The sequence below is a fragment of the Lissotriton helveticus genome, chromosome 10 (assembly GCF_964261635.1).
Source record: "Lissotriton helveticus chromosome 10, aLisHel1.1, whole genome shotgun sequence".
In the NCBI taxonomy this organism is placed as follows: domain Eukaryota; kingdom Metazoa; phylum Chordata; class Amphibia; order Caudata; family Salamandridae; genus Lissotriton; species Lissotriton helveticus.
The window spans coordinates 227928997-227946388 of NC_136071.1; the positions used below are offsets into that span (position 1 = coordinate 227928997).

General features: G+C 46.6%; 1 protein-coding gene across 3 annotated transcripts in view; it reads right to left on the reverse strand.

Annotated features, from left to right (window-relative positions):
• The window catches only part of LLGL1 (LLGL scribble cell polarity complex component 1), a 380653-nt gene that overhangs the window by 148504 nt on the left and 214757 nt on the right, over window positions 1–17392 (reverse strand). The window lies entirely within an intron of this gene.

Here is a 17392-nt window from a genome sequence, read left to right on the forward strand (position 1 = left end):
GTTTTTGCGCAGTAAAAAATTAGGGGTAAAGACATGCGGAGTAAAGGATGTTTCCGCCAACATACACCAGCTCATCACCAAACCATACAAGTCTTTTATAATTTCCATTCATAAAATACTAAAAGCAACAAGATCACAACACACTGAAATGCAAAAAGATGTATTACAATGTTCAGGGTCCTGGGTATAAGAGATGCAGCCCATTTTAGTTTTTTTGGTATTTCTTTTAATGAAACATTTTATTGACGTTTCTGTGTAACAATAGAGACCAGTTATGTAGCAGCAGCTTGGCGACATCAGCATCGCCCTGTAACCCTCCAATTCTGCAAGGACGAGCATTTGAGCAGATAGTTTGAACACACCATTGAACCTCCTCCTCAACAATGTTTTGATAATTATACGTTTCCCTGTAGTTTCAGTCGCAGTCATTACCAACATCTACTATTGCTTCCTTGGAACACTTCCTACATAAAAAGCTGGCCCAGACTGTACAGTTTAGTCATCTCCAGTTCGCTCAGTCCAGCTTCCTCAAAAGATTACAAATAGTTTTTGAGGTGCCACATCCTTCACACACCACCTTAACAAGTCAGATTATGTTCCATTCTGCGACCATTTGCCGTGAGGAACTTCCCCATTTCCATGCAATGTCTCCCAAGACTAATATAACACCCTGGTATACAAATAGTCTTTGATATCTAGACGTGTCTGTTGCACACCCCCAACCCCAGAAGAATGTTCTTTATTTATACTGCAATTTTCAATCCACAGCGCCTCCGGTTCACAGCAGATTTCTTTTCAATAACCCCTTAGTGCAGGGCATTCCAACATGTGTTGTAGGGTAAATAACTCTCTGCCCTCAACCCAAACACCGAAATCACCTGCCCATCCAAATTTATACATTCATACATCATGTGGATAATGATTTAATTGGATCAACCTCAAGCTTGCTTTAACTGATATAACTGTACGGAATAAGAGTGCCTCCATGCAAAGTTTGTCCCCAACTCCCCAATGCATTGCTCCCACATGGACTGAAGGTCTGGCAAGTTGTGCGGCCTATTAACCACGAGTCTGACGTATATAAGTAAATCTACCTTTCTGGTCTTGGACAGTTAAAAGCCTTCTCTCTGGATGGGAAGTCTTCCATGCTGTCGTTGTCGGAGTCAATAATTGCAGACTATGCAAGTGTAAGCTACAATGATCTTGAGGTTTGAGATGCCAGTGTCATTCTGCTTGTAGGTTGGCAAATGGCATCATACCATTTGCATCCCACACCTCACTTAGGGCCCGATGTAGGTAAATGGCATTTACCGATTCGTAAATACCGAATTTTACCGATTCGGTATTTACAAAATCGGTAAATGCAATGTAGGTATATTTACCTAATATTGTACCGAATCTGTAACATTCGGTAATTACCGAATCGGTAATTGCCGAATCAGTAATTGCCATTGATTCCTATGGGCCATGAGGCCCATAGGAACCAATGTCAATTACCGAATCGGTAAATACCGATTCCGTAAAATTACCGAATTTACAAGGGGGACAGGGTGTCACTTTGACACCCTGTTGAACCCTGATTCAGGCGTGTGTGCCATGTGACACACATACATGCCCTCAGGGTATGTATGTGTGTCACATGGCACAGGTGTACATGCACAGATGTGCATGTACACAGAAATACGTTATTTACCATGCAATAGTATTACATGGTAAATAACGAATTCTTAGGGGCCTGTGGCACTGTTTCCAGTGCCACCTACATATTGATTGACCCATTCGGTAAATATACCGATTCGGTATTTTACAGAATAGGTACATTTACCGATTCTGTAAAATATAGGCCCCCTGCATCTCAATCACCAAATACCGGTCGGTAACGGCCGAAATCGGCCGTTACCGACCGGTATTTGGTGACCTACATCTGGCCCTTAGTGTAGATATCCAGATTCTATCCTGGTTTCAAAAACTGGTTAGGGAAACCACCACTTTCAATCTGGTGCCTAACCACAGTGGTGTTGGAGGTCCATCGTACTACCAGATTTCTTTGTTAAGCCTATTTCAGATTTCAACTACCATAGCAGTCATCCGAGTTACATCACTTTGTTGCGCACTTTCATATTGCGGGAGTAGATCACCTTTAGCTTCTGTGGTGAGTCTATCCAAACTAAGGTAGGTTCATCGCAATGGGCAAAGGACCAAGTAATATACCATAGTTAGCGGGGGGCTTCATAGTATTTCTTTATATTCTGGAGTGCTAATCCACTTTCATATATATATCTGAAGTCTTTTGAGCCCAGCTCAATGATCAAACAGTGTATCTAGTTTCTATTCGGGACAGCTTGTGATGATGTGTTTAGCAAGAAGTACAGGAATTTCAGCAAACAATAATTTCCTCTAGGGTAGTTCTAAGTAGAGGGAGCCCACATCAACGGGATAGGTCCATTTTCTTTTTTTTTTTTTTTAAATCTTTTTATTTGCAAAAACTCAGGCAAACATCGGTATCACTTACAGGGCATGCAGGCAATACACGAGTACAACATTGATTTGCCGGGATTACAGTTACATTCAAATCACGTTAAAATCTAGGATAAACAATAATTACCATGCTCACAGAGCGGTCAGTTCTTCGTCACGGGCAGTACTTGGAGGTTCACAGATATTTGCCCTATAGATATTCCAATTAGACCAAACCGCCACCCACTTCCACGGGCACCCTCGAGCCACATACAGTGTCTTCTCCTGCAGCATGCTCCAGTCCATGTCCTTTTTCCAGGAGCCAGGAGTAGGTGGGGCCTCCGCCCCCCATAGGCTCGCAATATTACGGTTCCCTATTGTTAGACCCAATGTGACCCACAGTTTCCCTTTTGATGAAAGGTCCGTTGGCTCCCATATATTAAGAAGACACCTCTTCGCCTCGGGTCTCAGCTCCACACCCCATACCTCAGACATACAATCCAACACTCGGGACCAGTAGGCCTGTATCTCTCGACACTCCCATAGTATGTGCAGGAAGGTGCCTATTTCCCCACATCCCATGCGGCAGAGCCCACCCTCACATCGACCCATAAGCACCATCCTCGTGACGGACAGATAGACTCTGTGCAGGATTTTGAGCTGTATTAGGCGTAGTTTGGCCGATATTGCTACCTCTCTGGGGGATGCCAGTGCGTCTCTCCACTCCTGGTCATCGATGACGAGTCCATCCGCCTCCCATTTGCCCCTTAGGGCCGTCAGCGGGTCTGGGGTGTGGTGTACGAGTTTCTTGTATGCAAGTGAGATGGCCTTCTCCGGAAGATGGCCGTCCAGCAGCCGATCCTCAAGAGGTGAGGCCTCTGGGGGTTGTGTCCCTGGGGGATGTTAGTCTGGAGTGTGTGTCTGATTTGGAGGTAGCGGAAGTGTTCCGTCTGGGCCAGGTCATAGGTCTGTTGTAGTGCGTCAAAGGATACTACTCCAGTCGGGCCCCACAGATCTTTAGTTTGTGAAATCCCAATCAGGTCCCAATTACGAAACCCTTTGGTCCGCCTAAGGGAACCGAGTTGTTCCGAGGCCGAGAGTGGGGTAGCCAAGGTAAGTTTCCCTGCCCATAGCAATTTCTTCTGCGCGATGTGCCATAGCTGGACCGAGTGTTTGGTAGGGCCCGTAAGATGGTGTCTACCCGGTCGAGAGTAAAGGGCGACTTTAGAGTTGCCTCCTGGCAGGAGCCACCTGTCCATTTCGTAACCCGGGTCATTCCCTGCACAGTATGTGCCCTGGTTTATGGCCGAGAGGGGCGCCGCCCAAAAGTATTTCCTAATATCGGGAAGTGCTATACCTTCCATCGAACCAGCCCAGCGTCAGTTTCTGCAATGCTATTCGGGGCGCGCCATTCCACAGCAGGTCCCGTTGAGTAGACTCGATAGCAGCAAAATATCTCTGGGGCACCAGGTCTGGATAGTTCTGGAGGGCGTAGACTAGAGGAACCTGGGCAGCGCCATCATTTTGAACAGCGCTGCCCGTCCCGGGATAGGTCTATTTTCAATCTGTGTAGCAGCAAGGTAAGTTTATATAGACAGTCCCAGGCGTATAAAGTGGTTGTACTCCACAGTTAGGGAGTGGGACCATTCGTTTCCACCACCCATGGGGAAACAGAGGTACTTATGCTAATTAATACTCAGCCACAAACACCTCTCAATGGTTGTATGATGTTGTAATGCATGCGTGGTAAATGAACGCGTTCCAATGCGAATGCCAATACCACACATAACCTTTACTACAAATATACCTTTACCACGCAAACATTTACAACCAATTTCGTTGTAAAACCATGCATGTTAAGGGGATATTCGTGGTAAAGATTTTCTATGCCCAAAGTCCTAAAATCGGTTCCTCCAAACCCTTCTAACAAATGCCCCTCCCCAGAGCCTTAGAAACGGATCCCTGTGCGACTCACCCCTTCTTTAAACTACCTCTCCCCTGAGCCCTAGAAGCGGACGAATACCCCCTCCACACCCAGCCCTTCTAAAAACTACCCCTCCCCATAGCCCTAAAACAGACCCCCTGCGCAACTCCCGCCTCTTCAAAATAAACTTACATACATTATAAACTTTAAAACATTGTATGTATTTTTATTAAAATAAATACATTTAAACAAATTAATTTAAAATCCCCCTTAACTCTACACAACGTCAGCTCTAATGAGAGGGAGTCATCGTAAAGAGGAAGCGGTAGGGTAAGTTTCCTCCAACGACACAGATAGATCACCCTTGACACACACATACCATGTCACAATCGATTTCAATTTTAACATTTGCACCAAGAAACCTCTTTTTGTGAGCTGTGTTATAATAGATGGGAAAGTTTCTAGATGTAGCCCCATTAACCTCACCGTGGACAATGTTCTATTATAAAACAATCTAATCCCCGAGCTGAAGGTCCAAATCCCATTTTTTCCTAGGACTCAAAACTTAAAGAGCAATTCTATCAAACTGAACGCTTTGCTGGAGTCTAACAAGGCTACTGTGGTTGGTTCTTTCACCAAGTGTCATAGGCTAGGTTATTGTGCAGTTGTCTCAGACTGAGTTACCTGGATCTCTGGGGAATGCCTCCAGATTGGTCCCGATTAACCAATTTAGCTATTATTGGGATCAATCTGTAGGCTCGAATTTTGGCCAGTAGTTTCGCTTCACTATTTTTCAGAGAGATGGATCGGCAGGATGCACAATCATCCATTGGTTTTCCCTTCTTTAATTATCAGGACAATTGTTGCAGTCAAAATGTCCTTTGATAACTACTGATTCAGTACTGGCGAGATAATAAAAGCATATTCAGCATTGGTTGGGCTGACACTGCAACAGGTACCTTTTTTTCTGAAATTCAATCGTTAGGCCGCTGTGTCTCTGTGTTTTGTGTGATTGCAACTGCGCAACGGCCAACAGGACTGCAATTATCATCTCCTCAACTTTCATCTCATGCTCAATGAGTCCGATTGAGCAGAATGCCTGCACATCACACAATCACAGCCCGTTCTGGGTTTGCAGACGTTCTGGAAGGGGTCTCGAAAGGCCTCAGCTATGAAAAAATCTATCTCCATTCTTTCACTCACAAGTGGTCATGCCACCCTCTGCTCTCAACCTCTGCCAATCAAACTAGCAACGGTCACAGGAGCCTAGTGTGCTCATATGAACTTCATATTTATCCTCCAAATTGGTTGCAAAAACGACGGTAGAGTAATACAGCTTTAGTTAGTATCATCAACTTGTCTGGAAATAAAAACATAAAGGGGGAGGTGGTTGGGGGGGGGTTGGAAAGTCAAGGTTTGCAACTTCCTAGTTTGGCAAGCTGGGATGACAGCAAATAGGAAAACGTTTTTTAAAGTCAGTAGCCTCTACTGGTAAATGTGCATGGGCTCAAAAGGAGTCCTCAATAAGAAATATCAGAGTAAAGTCAAACTGAGGCATTATATCAGGCACTGGCAGATACAGGTTTCTCAGGCTTTTCAGAAATGTGATCACCAATTTTGGCTTAAACAGAGAGGGTTGATCTGGTCAACACAGGAAAGCAGGCGGAGCCGAGAGGTAGAACCTGACTAAAGCAAACGCACAGCCTTATTATGCCAAGAAAAGCGCAAACTGTAGTTTGTTGGCAAGAACACTTAACAAATTCTATCTTCCCAAGTAAATAGACTTCGTGGAAGGGAGAAGTGATAAAAGGACCTGGTCCACCACTTCTGGTGGTAGCAGAAAGGCACTCAGACTTCCCACATTTAATATCCATGCACAAAGTGTAGGCTGTAACGATGGGGACCACTTTATGTGGAAGCGGAAGAGCGGTCTCAATCAACAGGTCCCAAAGGTCTTTTCACCACAGCCTCGGTGGCCATTCTAAGGCAATAAGAATGACTTGGGCCAAATCCCGGCAAACCTTCCTCAGAACCAGAGGAATCAAGGAGGTTAGGGAGGCAGGAAAGTGTGCAGTTGAGGGGAAACTTCCACTTCAACTGCAATACATCCCACATGACATGACAATACATCCCACATGACTACCTGCGATTGATGTTATGAGACGTTCGGGCAATGCGCATTGTCTTGAGTGGCAAAGAGGTTCAAGTGTGGTGTGCCCCAAAGATGGCGTGTGCTACCTACGGATGGAGACACAACTTGTGATCGGCAAGATGATGTAGAATGAATGTCGGTTCTGGTGAACCTTCCAGATAGCTGACCCCCATCTACAGACCATGCTGGTGTGCCCAGGCCTAGAATCTCAGAGCTTCTTGACGGAATCAGGAATCCTACTCCTCCCTGCTTGTTCATATACCACATTGCGGTTGTACTATCAATCAAGATCTGGACCATCTGACAAAGTGCTGGAGGAAGGCCTTAACAGCCAATTGGATTGCCCTCAGTTCCAGCCGACCAATATGGCAACTCTGCTCTTCTGGAGACCAGAAGTTTGATCTCCAGATCTTCCAAATGTGCTCTCCACTCGAAGGTGGATGTGCCCATTACCATCATGCTCACTGCGGAGGGGAGCTGAAAGATCGTCCTTGCAACAGGATATCCTTTCTTTCCATTCAATTCAACTCTGCTGCACCAGCTGTGAGATCACAATTGATTCTTCCTGATCACCCTTTATGTTGGAACCACTGCCTGAGAAGGAAGCGCTGCAGCGCCTTCATCTGACAGCAGGCAATGAGTGACTAGGAGGATGCAGAAAGATTAAAGACAGAGCAAACTAAGGGCATTCAGGTGAGATTATAGATCACATTCTCTGTAGAGGAATAAAAGCTCTGAGCGAGATGGTATTTAGTTCCACCCGATGAACAGGAGGTGGTGGAACCAATTCAGGACCCAGAGATCGATTATTAGAAGCAGACTGCTGTCCTTCATGGAAACTATAAAGTACAGAGAGTATGACCCAATCCCAGTTCTTGCTCTGGGCCAATTCTATTGCCCTTTTCTGCAGAATGATATCTAGCTCCTGCTACAGGATCCACAGGGGTTCTTCTGGAACCTGAGAGGGGTGGAGAAGACAGCTTGGAGAATGCTGATAGAAGGGTCGGGTGCACTCCTTTACAATTTGTAGAACGCAGCAGTTCAAATTGACGGTCTTCCAGGCCTGTATAAACAAGCATTTTCAATGCAATGGTTTCGCCTTTGGAAAAGTTTGAGCTATTGGCATTGTTAATGACAACATTTTTATTTATGTGTTGGTTTTGAAAACAGATAAATAAATGGCATTGTCACTTACATTGTTATTAGCTTAATCTCTGCAGTCTCTAAAACTCCATAGCACTCCCTAGTTACTCTACACTCCCTAGCACTGTGCACTCCCTAGCACTCCCTAGCTTCCCTAGTCACTCCGCACCTCTTAGCATTGTGCACTCCCTAGCACTCTCTAGTCTTTTCCTAGCACTCGTTAGTCGCTCCCTAGCACTCTGCACTCTCTAGCACTCCCTAGTCACTCTGCACTCCCTAGTCACTCTGCACTCCCTAGTCACTCTGCACTCCCTAGTCACTCTGCACTCCCTAGTCACTCTGCACTCCCTAGTCACTCTGCACTCCCTAGTCACTCTGCACTCCCTAGTCACTCTGCACTCCCTAGTCACACATGCACACTTAGAGCCACACACACCCCCCCCAGAGCCACACACTCCTCCCAGAGCTACACACACCTCCCCCAGAGCCACACACACACCATCCCAGAGCCACACACACATACACACTTTGAGCTACACATATATATCCAGAGCCACACACATACACAGATAGAATTAAAAAACTGGACCCTGTTACATAAACTGAGCTGCGAGGAGCAATGTATTAAGTTCATAAGACACAGGGGTGTGCCCTATGCATTCGCTGCAACCACTTTATAAACATAGACCGCAACTTTATATATCCCAGGCACCAGCTCTGTGACAGTAGCTCAGTGCATCTGTATGCCGTAACACAACTGCACCCAGTGCAATGCTCTATTACTACATGGAGATCACGTTCTCTTTGTATAGCCTTTGAATAGGGTTTTTACAAATACCAGGTGTCACCTGTGAGACAGCTTCAAAGCGCGTTCATATGCAGTAACACGACAAAGCCGCTCGAGTACATGTGCAGGGGAAGTCATGACAGACCCAAAGAAGTAATATTTACTTTATATAGGGCCTCACATCATAGTTCTGCTTCTAAGCCCTCTAAATAACAGGTGCTACCATTACTCAACTTAAAGTTAAATACAAGCAATTTTAAAAAAAGTTACAATCAGGCAATGCAAACAAAAACAGGACACTGCGGTCCAGGCTTCCACCAGTTATCACACCGCCTTACCATAAATTACCTGTAGGAGGCACTGCTTTCTCGGTACAAACCACTAAGCTCTGGAACTCACTACCAGTCAAGATTCGAAGCATTCTGGAGCATATAAACTTCAGAAGGCAGTTTCAAATATGGCTATTCCCTAGATAACTACATCATTCCACACCCCTCATTGAACCCGTAAAGATAACTGCACCTTCAAGTAGAATCTACAGTTTATAGCCCACAGGTACGGAACAACCCAACCAGCGCACTACTGTATATATCTAGCTAAGCTAAGAAGGGCTCCCTACAGTTAGCCGGGGCATTATTTAGTAATATCAATTAATATATAGCCCTCTCGCCCATACTAATACCATAACTCTAAGCGGTTGTCAGCCAACTACAGCTTTATTCTCTTACACTCACGTAGGACGTGTCGGCTACAGGTCCTGTCCATCACCAGCACTGGAACATTTGGGGATTAATAGTGCCTCCTCTTGTTTGACCAAATGGTATGATCCTGGGCAGATATTATACTTCACCCGTAATGCCCCGGGTTCCAGTAGCACAGTTCATTGTAAAAGTTTTTGAAAGATTAATCTTTAGGCTCAAGTCAAGCATAAAGGTGTTAAAACTGGTCAGGACCCTTTTAACCCATTACCTGTGCATGCCAGTAAAATTGCATCATCTGCGTAGAGGAGAGCCGGTATAGGTCTCCAACCTACTTGGGGAAAATCATGCCCACTCTTAAGGAGTGCCTCAGCCAGACCATTGATGTATAAATTAAAAAGAAAGGGGGCCAGGACGCAGTCCTGCCTGACCCCTCTTCTAACAGGAAATCCTGCTGTGCACTGGCCGGCCACCCCGTATCTTACACTGGCTGAAGCTCCCTCATAAAAATGGAGCAGGAAGGCAATAATATTAGGATCCACACCAAGGTCGGCAAGAGTCCCCCATAACTTTGCATGGATTACAGAGTCAAATGCTGCGGTCAAATCGACGAAGACTAAGTATAGTCTCCCTTTTTTGGCTCCTGTGTATTTCCCAACGATCATTGCCAGGTTTAGACTCTGTTCCAGGGTTCCCAAACCCTCCCGAAACCCGTACTGGAGATCGGACAGAACATTATTTTCTATTGCCCAGTCCTGTAGTCGCTGCAGGACAACTCGACCTGCCACCTTCACAATGGAGTCAAGAAGGGAAATAGGTCTATAACAACCAGGATCTTGGTGATTTCCCTTCTTGAATATTGGGACAATGATGGACTCCGTCCAAGTCTTCGGGAAGGTGGTACAGTCACTAACGTTGACCATATGGGTGAATAGTGGGGCCCAGAGAATGCACTGTGTCACAAATTTAATTAACAACACCCAGTCACACCCCCCAGATTACATAATACTTGTAAAGAGTCTGCCGATGACAGCTAAAGGCTTCATACACACAAACACAGGGCATGACAAGTATAAATCTAATACATTAAACATTTCCACAACAGATTCCTAAAAGTGTTCTGACAAAAAATAAGGTAATTGCATTGGATTTGTCCTTTTGCATGTTTTGTACATTAATATTCATGTATGCTTTTTGAGGTGGGCTGCTAATAGGGGGGGGGGGGGGCGGGTGTGCCTGTGCATACATTTGTGTGTGTATGCACAAATGAACAAACAAGTGAGTAAATCTGTTTAGCGCAAGCTTCCATCTAAGATGTTTGCAATTTTGGAATTCACCATATTTCAAGCAATACTCCTTAGAAATCAGTGCAAATCCACCAATGTGTGTGTATCTGGGATCATAATAATTAAAGTCCCCTCAACCACAACGAGCGTGGACTCCTCCTTTCTGCTCCCTGGAGGCCCTTTGGTATTACAGAAGGGGTTACAGATCGCACCAGCACACATTTTGATCTTAAGGGAGAATTCCCTTATTTGCAAAGGGGCTTGGCCACAGGCAAAAGAGAGAAAAGCGTTCCCTATTCACCTACACCATATTATGGATGGACGTAGGCGCAGAAGCAAAGAGGCCATCAGGGGGACACTGTGAGGCACATCTCTCTGAGTACCACCTGCAGGTGCCCTTTGAAGGGGGGGGGGGGGGGAGTTCTCATTCATGGACACCTCTTAGACATCCCCCTGCAGGTAGGTGAATTCCCTCACTGCACCACCTGCAGGAGATCCCGGTCTCCCTTTGTAAAGGAGGCTGCGAGGGGACTTTAGCATGTAAGACGGAGCAGCTGCCACTCTGCTTTTCACTATTGCCCTACCCACAGGGCAGCGACATGTGAGCACCCCATTACGTGTAAAGATGTGTATATGTATTACTTGTTATGCAGGATCTGTGAGATTGTGATTAATATGTATCGGTGTATTTGGATGCCTGTCCTTGGAGCGGTCTCTCATCACTGTTGAGTTTGAATGTTTCATGGAGGAATGCTTGTGCATGTTTGTGTGCATGTTTTAACTCGTCTTTACTGTTATTCCCCAAAGCTTTTGATTATTTTCTTCATAACTGACTGTTCCTAGCTTATCTCTCAATTCATGTCACACAGAGTAATGATGCAAGAGTAACCAGGACGTGCGAATTCGTATCTTTTCCAACCGGAGCAACACAGCCCATTGTTATACCCGAGGCTGGCGTACCCTCATTCTACCCTGCACTCAGTCTAGTGGTGCCGGGTAGGGCAGTTAGAAGGAGTTAGCACAGTTTCACATCCTGTGGGCCGCCTGGGTAGCCTCATAGGTTATTATTAATAACATTGGCTTTAACCGTGGCACACACTACGTATGAAAACACCAATAATAAGCATTATAGTCTTGTTGTCACGTATCGAAATAAACTTTGGGTCCCGAATTTATTATGTCTCGACAGTTCTTCCGGATGGTTTCCTGTGGAATCAGTCCACATTACTTCACGATGATTAATATGCTCAGTGTCTGGTTCGGCAGCGACGCGTAGTTGTATTCCCCTCACCCACGAATGAGCACTCGTGCCTCATGAAGGTGTCGACGTGCCAGGCCTGCCTGTCACAGCCGCATACCGCGGGATTTTGCCGTATCAGCATTGGCACAAATGGGCAGAATAAACATGATAACACTCTGCCTAAGGCAACGAGCCCGGAGCCGCCTGGACTAGATACAAGACTGTGGAAAGGAACGCTTAACCCTGTCACGAGCGGCCTTTGCCGAGTGAGGAGGGGGTCGTGGGGGTCATTCATGGTACTTTCAGATATGGACGCCATTTCTTACTCGCTTGCCAAGACGATGATGAAAAGTTGCTTGGAAACAGCACAGGCCGATATTTTACCGTAAGCGACTCAGTAATGTAATTCCTCACTCAAACGGTGACCTTTTGTTCACTATCTAAAAACAAGCACCTCGTATTGCGGTGCAATCACACCACAGGCACGGACAGCGGGAGGGGGGGGGGGGGCGGGAAAGCGAACGGACAGCGGGGGGGGGGGCGGGAAAGACACGGACAGCGGGAGGGGGGGGGGGAAGGAACGCACTCACCTGGACTTCTTCCGGCGGCCGTGGTCGGCATGAAATGAGGAAAACAAACAGCAAAAAGAAAAAAAGAAACTCCGCCCACCGCCCAATGACGATGCAAAAAGGGTGGAGAGCGAAAAAAAATGCAGGAACGCCCAGGAATCTGGTCCGGCCATGACGGACAGATCTCTGTTCCAATGGCTAGCCTCCATTTATGGAGCTAGCCAATGGAACAGAGGGCGTATTCAAGTCCCCCATACTGCAAAACTAAAGATTTCTCCTGGGGGCGGAGCTAAAGCTCCGTGCCCCAGGCGAAACCTAAAAAGGGACATCCTTACTCCCACCAACATGCCATGACCTTCCCACGTAAACTACTGCTGCTTTATTGGTGGTGCTGTGGAAGGGGCTGAGAAGTAAGCTGCCTGGCACAGTCCATGCTTTTTCTCTGTATTGTAACACTTACATTTGACCCAAAAAATAAAATAAACAAGCATTTGCAATGCAATAGGTCTCGCACTTGTGAGAGTTTGAGGTGTTGGCATTGTAAATGACAATGCCTTTAATTTAAGTGTTGGTTTTAAAAACATAAATAAAAGGCATTGTCGTTTACAATGCCATTAGCTTAAACTATCGCAAATGCGAGACTTATTGCATTGCAAATGCTTGTTGTATAAGTGCACTGAGTTATCTTCTATGGATGTTCACAGCATTAAAACTTGTCAGGCATTCAAGCATGAGTGCATATTTATCGGTTAAATAAATGTGGAAATATACTAATGTCAGCTTCATTTCTTCAGAAAACCCCAAATAAATATGGATAAATACAGATAAAATTAGTGCAAAAAAACATGGATAAATACAGACGGAAATGTAAATGAAAAAAAATACCATAAAACCGGGAGCCCTAGTCATAATGATGTTCAGACAACATGTTCATCCAGTCTTTGGCCTCTCTGCAGAGAGCACAGGGTACTGGTAATTAAGATTCTGTCCAGAAGTGTATGAAGGAGGAAAACAGCTTGCGAAATATTGATAGGGCCAAAGGAAAGGACTGTGCAGCTTTTGTGGATATGTGTGAGAAGGAATGAGAGAGGATGGTGAAGTGGAGTAGATAAAAGAAAGTATGTCCAGAAACTGAGCGAAAATACTGTGATAGAGGAAGAGGTGAAGGATGAGCCGTGTAGATAGAAGAAATGCAGGAAAAGATTTGTGGAACAGTAGCATAATAGATGCCCTTGCAGATGGGGGTGGGGTGCCATCGAGTACGCGCCCAACCTTTCAGGGCCCTCATTCAGGCCAAGGCCAATGGATATCTGTGAGGTAAGGAAAACCTGGGGGTCCCATCACATTCTACGGGGTCTGGGGGTTCAACTGTTTGTTTTACACCATTGTGGTGGACAAAAAAGGGCGTAGGTGACATACGTAGAGAGACTAGCAGAAGGAAATGAAGGGGAAGACCTCGATATTGAACACAATTCAGTGCTAACAAGAATTGGTAAAGCCAACAGTGGCATGATATCCTTGTGTGCCATATATTTGGAAGGATTAACGAAAACACAGAGGCACCTAAACACCAGTGTGGTTATATGCTGCATCAAAAGTGTTTTTAGTTCATATTTTACACCTACTTGTAAAAGACACGCTTTTCGGCTACGGCTCTTTAGAGAACCCTAACACCCACATTTTTCATTGTACTTAAAACCCTGTCCTCTGTATTACTTTTTCTGTTATTGTTACTTTGTGACACTCCCTGCACGAAATTCTTATTGGAAAAAATAACCATTCACAATAGTTCTTTGTTACATCTGTCCAAAGTTAAAGGTACTGGTGGGTGTGGTGAAGGGGCAGTTAATCTGATCTTTGTACGTGTAGTTCCGAAACTGTCTGGGTGCCCTATACTATTGCAGAGGCGATGGAGGGATGCGGGGCTCAGGCCACTAACATGTTACAATTTGTGACAGATTAGGTGTACGACAGTAATGTTCAATGGACAGCAGGTGGGGTGTGTAGGGACGTCTGGGTACAAAAGGCTTGGGTGCAGGGATAACGCTTGTGAAGGGGAACGGTTGCTTGGGCTGCTGGATGCTCGGTTTGGCAGATTACTAAATGGGGGTTAGGAGCACAAGGTTATTAAGGGAGTCAACAGTAGGCAATATTGAGGACCAAGGGGTACGGAACAGGGCCTTGTGCTCAAAGTTGCTGATTTTGAAGCCGGGGTGGGGGGTACGAATAAGGGTCGGATTTCGCCATGATCAACCTTCTGTGATCTAGGGCAGATTGTTTAAACTTCCCGGAGTACCAAAGAAATTTTTTAACAAGCATTTACAATGCAACGGTTTCGCCTTTGCCAAAGTTAGAGCTATTGGCATTGTAAATGACAAAATTTTTATTTATGTGTTGGTTTTGAAAACAGATAAATAAATGGCATTGTCATTTACATTGCCAACAGCTTAATCTCTTGCAAATGTAAGACCTATTGTACCCTACTGGATTTCACTGAAGAAATTCAGAGTCTGGTCTGCAGGTGTCACGTGACAGACGGCCAATTGACAGCTGAGGGGGTTAAACCGTGCTGGGGTGGCACATTAAGGCGACGCTTGCTGTCCGTGCTTGTGAGGAGGTAGTGCACCTGTTGAGGGAGAGAGAGTGTGTTTGCATATGTGCGTGCATGCATGTGTGTGTGTGTGTGAATAAGCACTTCCAAGATTTAGTGGGACTAGAGTTTTTATCTACAAATCATTGTTTTCAGCTGTGTTCTAATGGAATCAAAACAACACTACACCCCCCATAATGCATAGTGTGATCACATAAAAGTACAGAACTGGAAAGAGTGTCCATAATGACCAGCTAGACGGTTGTCACCCTAAGAAGGATGTGCTTCAGTCTCCAGTGCCACGGGCGAGTGGAAACACACACTGTGCTGGTGGAGAAGTAGAAGAAGTACAAGTGTCCATAGAAGAGAAGTAGAGGGGATGCACTCTCCACTCTCTATCCACTCTGCACTCCTTATGCACTCTCCACTCCCTATGCACTCTCCACTCCCTATGCACTCTGCACTCCCCATCCACTCTGCACTCCCCATCCACTCTGCACTCCCCATCCACTCTGCACTCCCCATCCACTCTGCACTCTGCACTCCCTATGCACTCTGCACTCCCCATCCACTCTGCACTCCCTATGCACTCTCCACTCTGCACTCCCTATGCACTCTGCACTCCCCATCCACTCTGCACTCCCTATGCACTCTCCACTCTGCACTCCCTATGCACTCTCCACTCTGCACTCCCTATGCACTCTCCACTCTGCACTCCCTATGCACTCTCCACTCTGCACTCCCTATGCACTCTCCACTTTGCACTCCCTATGCACTCTCCACTCCCTATGCACTCTCCACTCCCTATGCACTCTCCACTCCCTATGCACTCTCCACTCCCTATGCACTCTCCACTCCCTATGCACTCTGCACTCCCTATCCACTCTGCACTCCCTATCCACTCTCCACTCCCTATGCACTCTCCACTCTGCACTCCCTATGCACTCTCCACTCTGCACTCCCTATGCACTCTCCACTCTGCACTCCCTATGCACTCTCCACTCTGCACTCCCTATGCACTCTCCACTCACTATGCACTCTCCACTCCCTATGCACTCTCCACTCCCTATGCACTCTCCACTCCCTATGCACTCTCCACTCCCTATGCACTCTCCACTCCCTATGCACTCTGCACTCCCTATGCACTCTCCACTCTGCACTCCCTATGCACTCCCTATGCACTCTCCACTCTCCACTCCCTATGCACTCTCCACTCCCTATGCACTCTGCACTCCCTATGCACTCTCCACTCTCCACTCCCTGTGCACTCCCTATGCACTCTCCACTCTGCACTCCCTATGCACTCTCCACTCTGCACTCCCTATGCACTCTCCACTCTGCACTCCCTATGCACTCTCCACTCTGCACTCCCTATGCACTCTCCACTCTGCACTCCCTATGCACTCTCCACTCTGCACTCCCTATGCACTCTCCACTCCCTATGCACTCTCCACTCTGCACTCTCCACTCCCTATGCACTCTGCACTCCCTATGCACTCCCTATGCACTCTGCACTCTTCACTCCCTATGCACTCTCCACTCTTCACTCCCTATGCACTCTCCACTCTGCACTCCCTATGCACTCTCCACTCTGCACTCCCTATGCACTCTCCACTCTGCACTCCCTATGCACTCTCCACTCTGCACTCCCTATGCACTCTCCACTCTGCACTCCCTATGCACTCTCCACTCTGCACTCCCTATGCACTCTCCACTCTGCACTCCCTATGCACTCTCCACTCCCTATGCACTCTCCACTCCCCACTCCGCACTCTGCACTCCCTATGCACTATGCACTCTCCACTCCCTATGCACTATGCACTCTCCACTCCCTATGCACTATGCACTCTCCACTCCCTATGCACTCTCCACTCCCTGTGCACTCCCTATGCACTCTCCACTCCCTGTGCACTCCCTATGCACTCTCCACTCTGCACTCTCTATGCACTCTGCACTCTCTATGCACTCTGCACTCCCTATGCACTCTCCACTCCCTATGCACTCTCCACTCCCTATGCACTCTCCACTCCCTATGCACTCTCCACTCCCTATGCACTCTCCACTCCCTATGCACTCTCCACTCCCTATGCACTCTCCACTCCCTATGCACTCTCCATGCACTCTGCACTCTCCATGCACTCTGCACTCTCCATGCACTCTGCACTCTCCATGCACTCTGCACTCTCCATGCACTCTGCACTCTCCATGCACTCTGCACTCTCCATGCACTCTGCACTCTCCATGCACTCTGCACTCTCCATGCACTCTGCACTCTCCATGCACTCTGCACTCTCCATGCACTCTGCACTCCCCATGCACTCTCCACTCTGCACTCTCTATGATGCTCTTCAGCGCTTTGCAGTGCGGTTAGGATATGAAGCGCTATATAAATTCAACTGTAATGCATAACGAAAAATGCCAAACCATGAAAAAACTCCCTGTTGCAAATCTTATGAGCAGTTTTACAAGTGTCTCACGAGGGGCACGAGATGCTTAGCCCATACGAGTCTATTTAGGCCGTTTGGGTACTGAACACCCGCAATTTT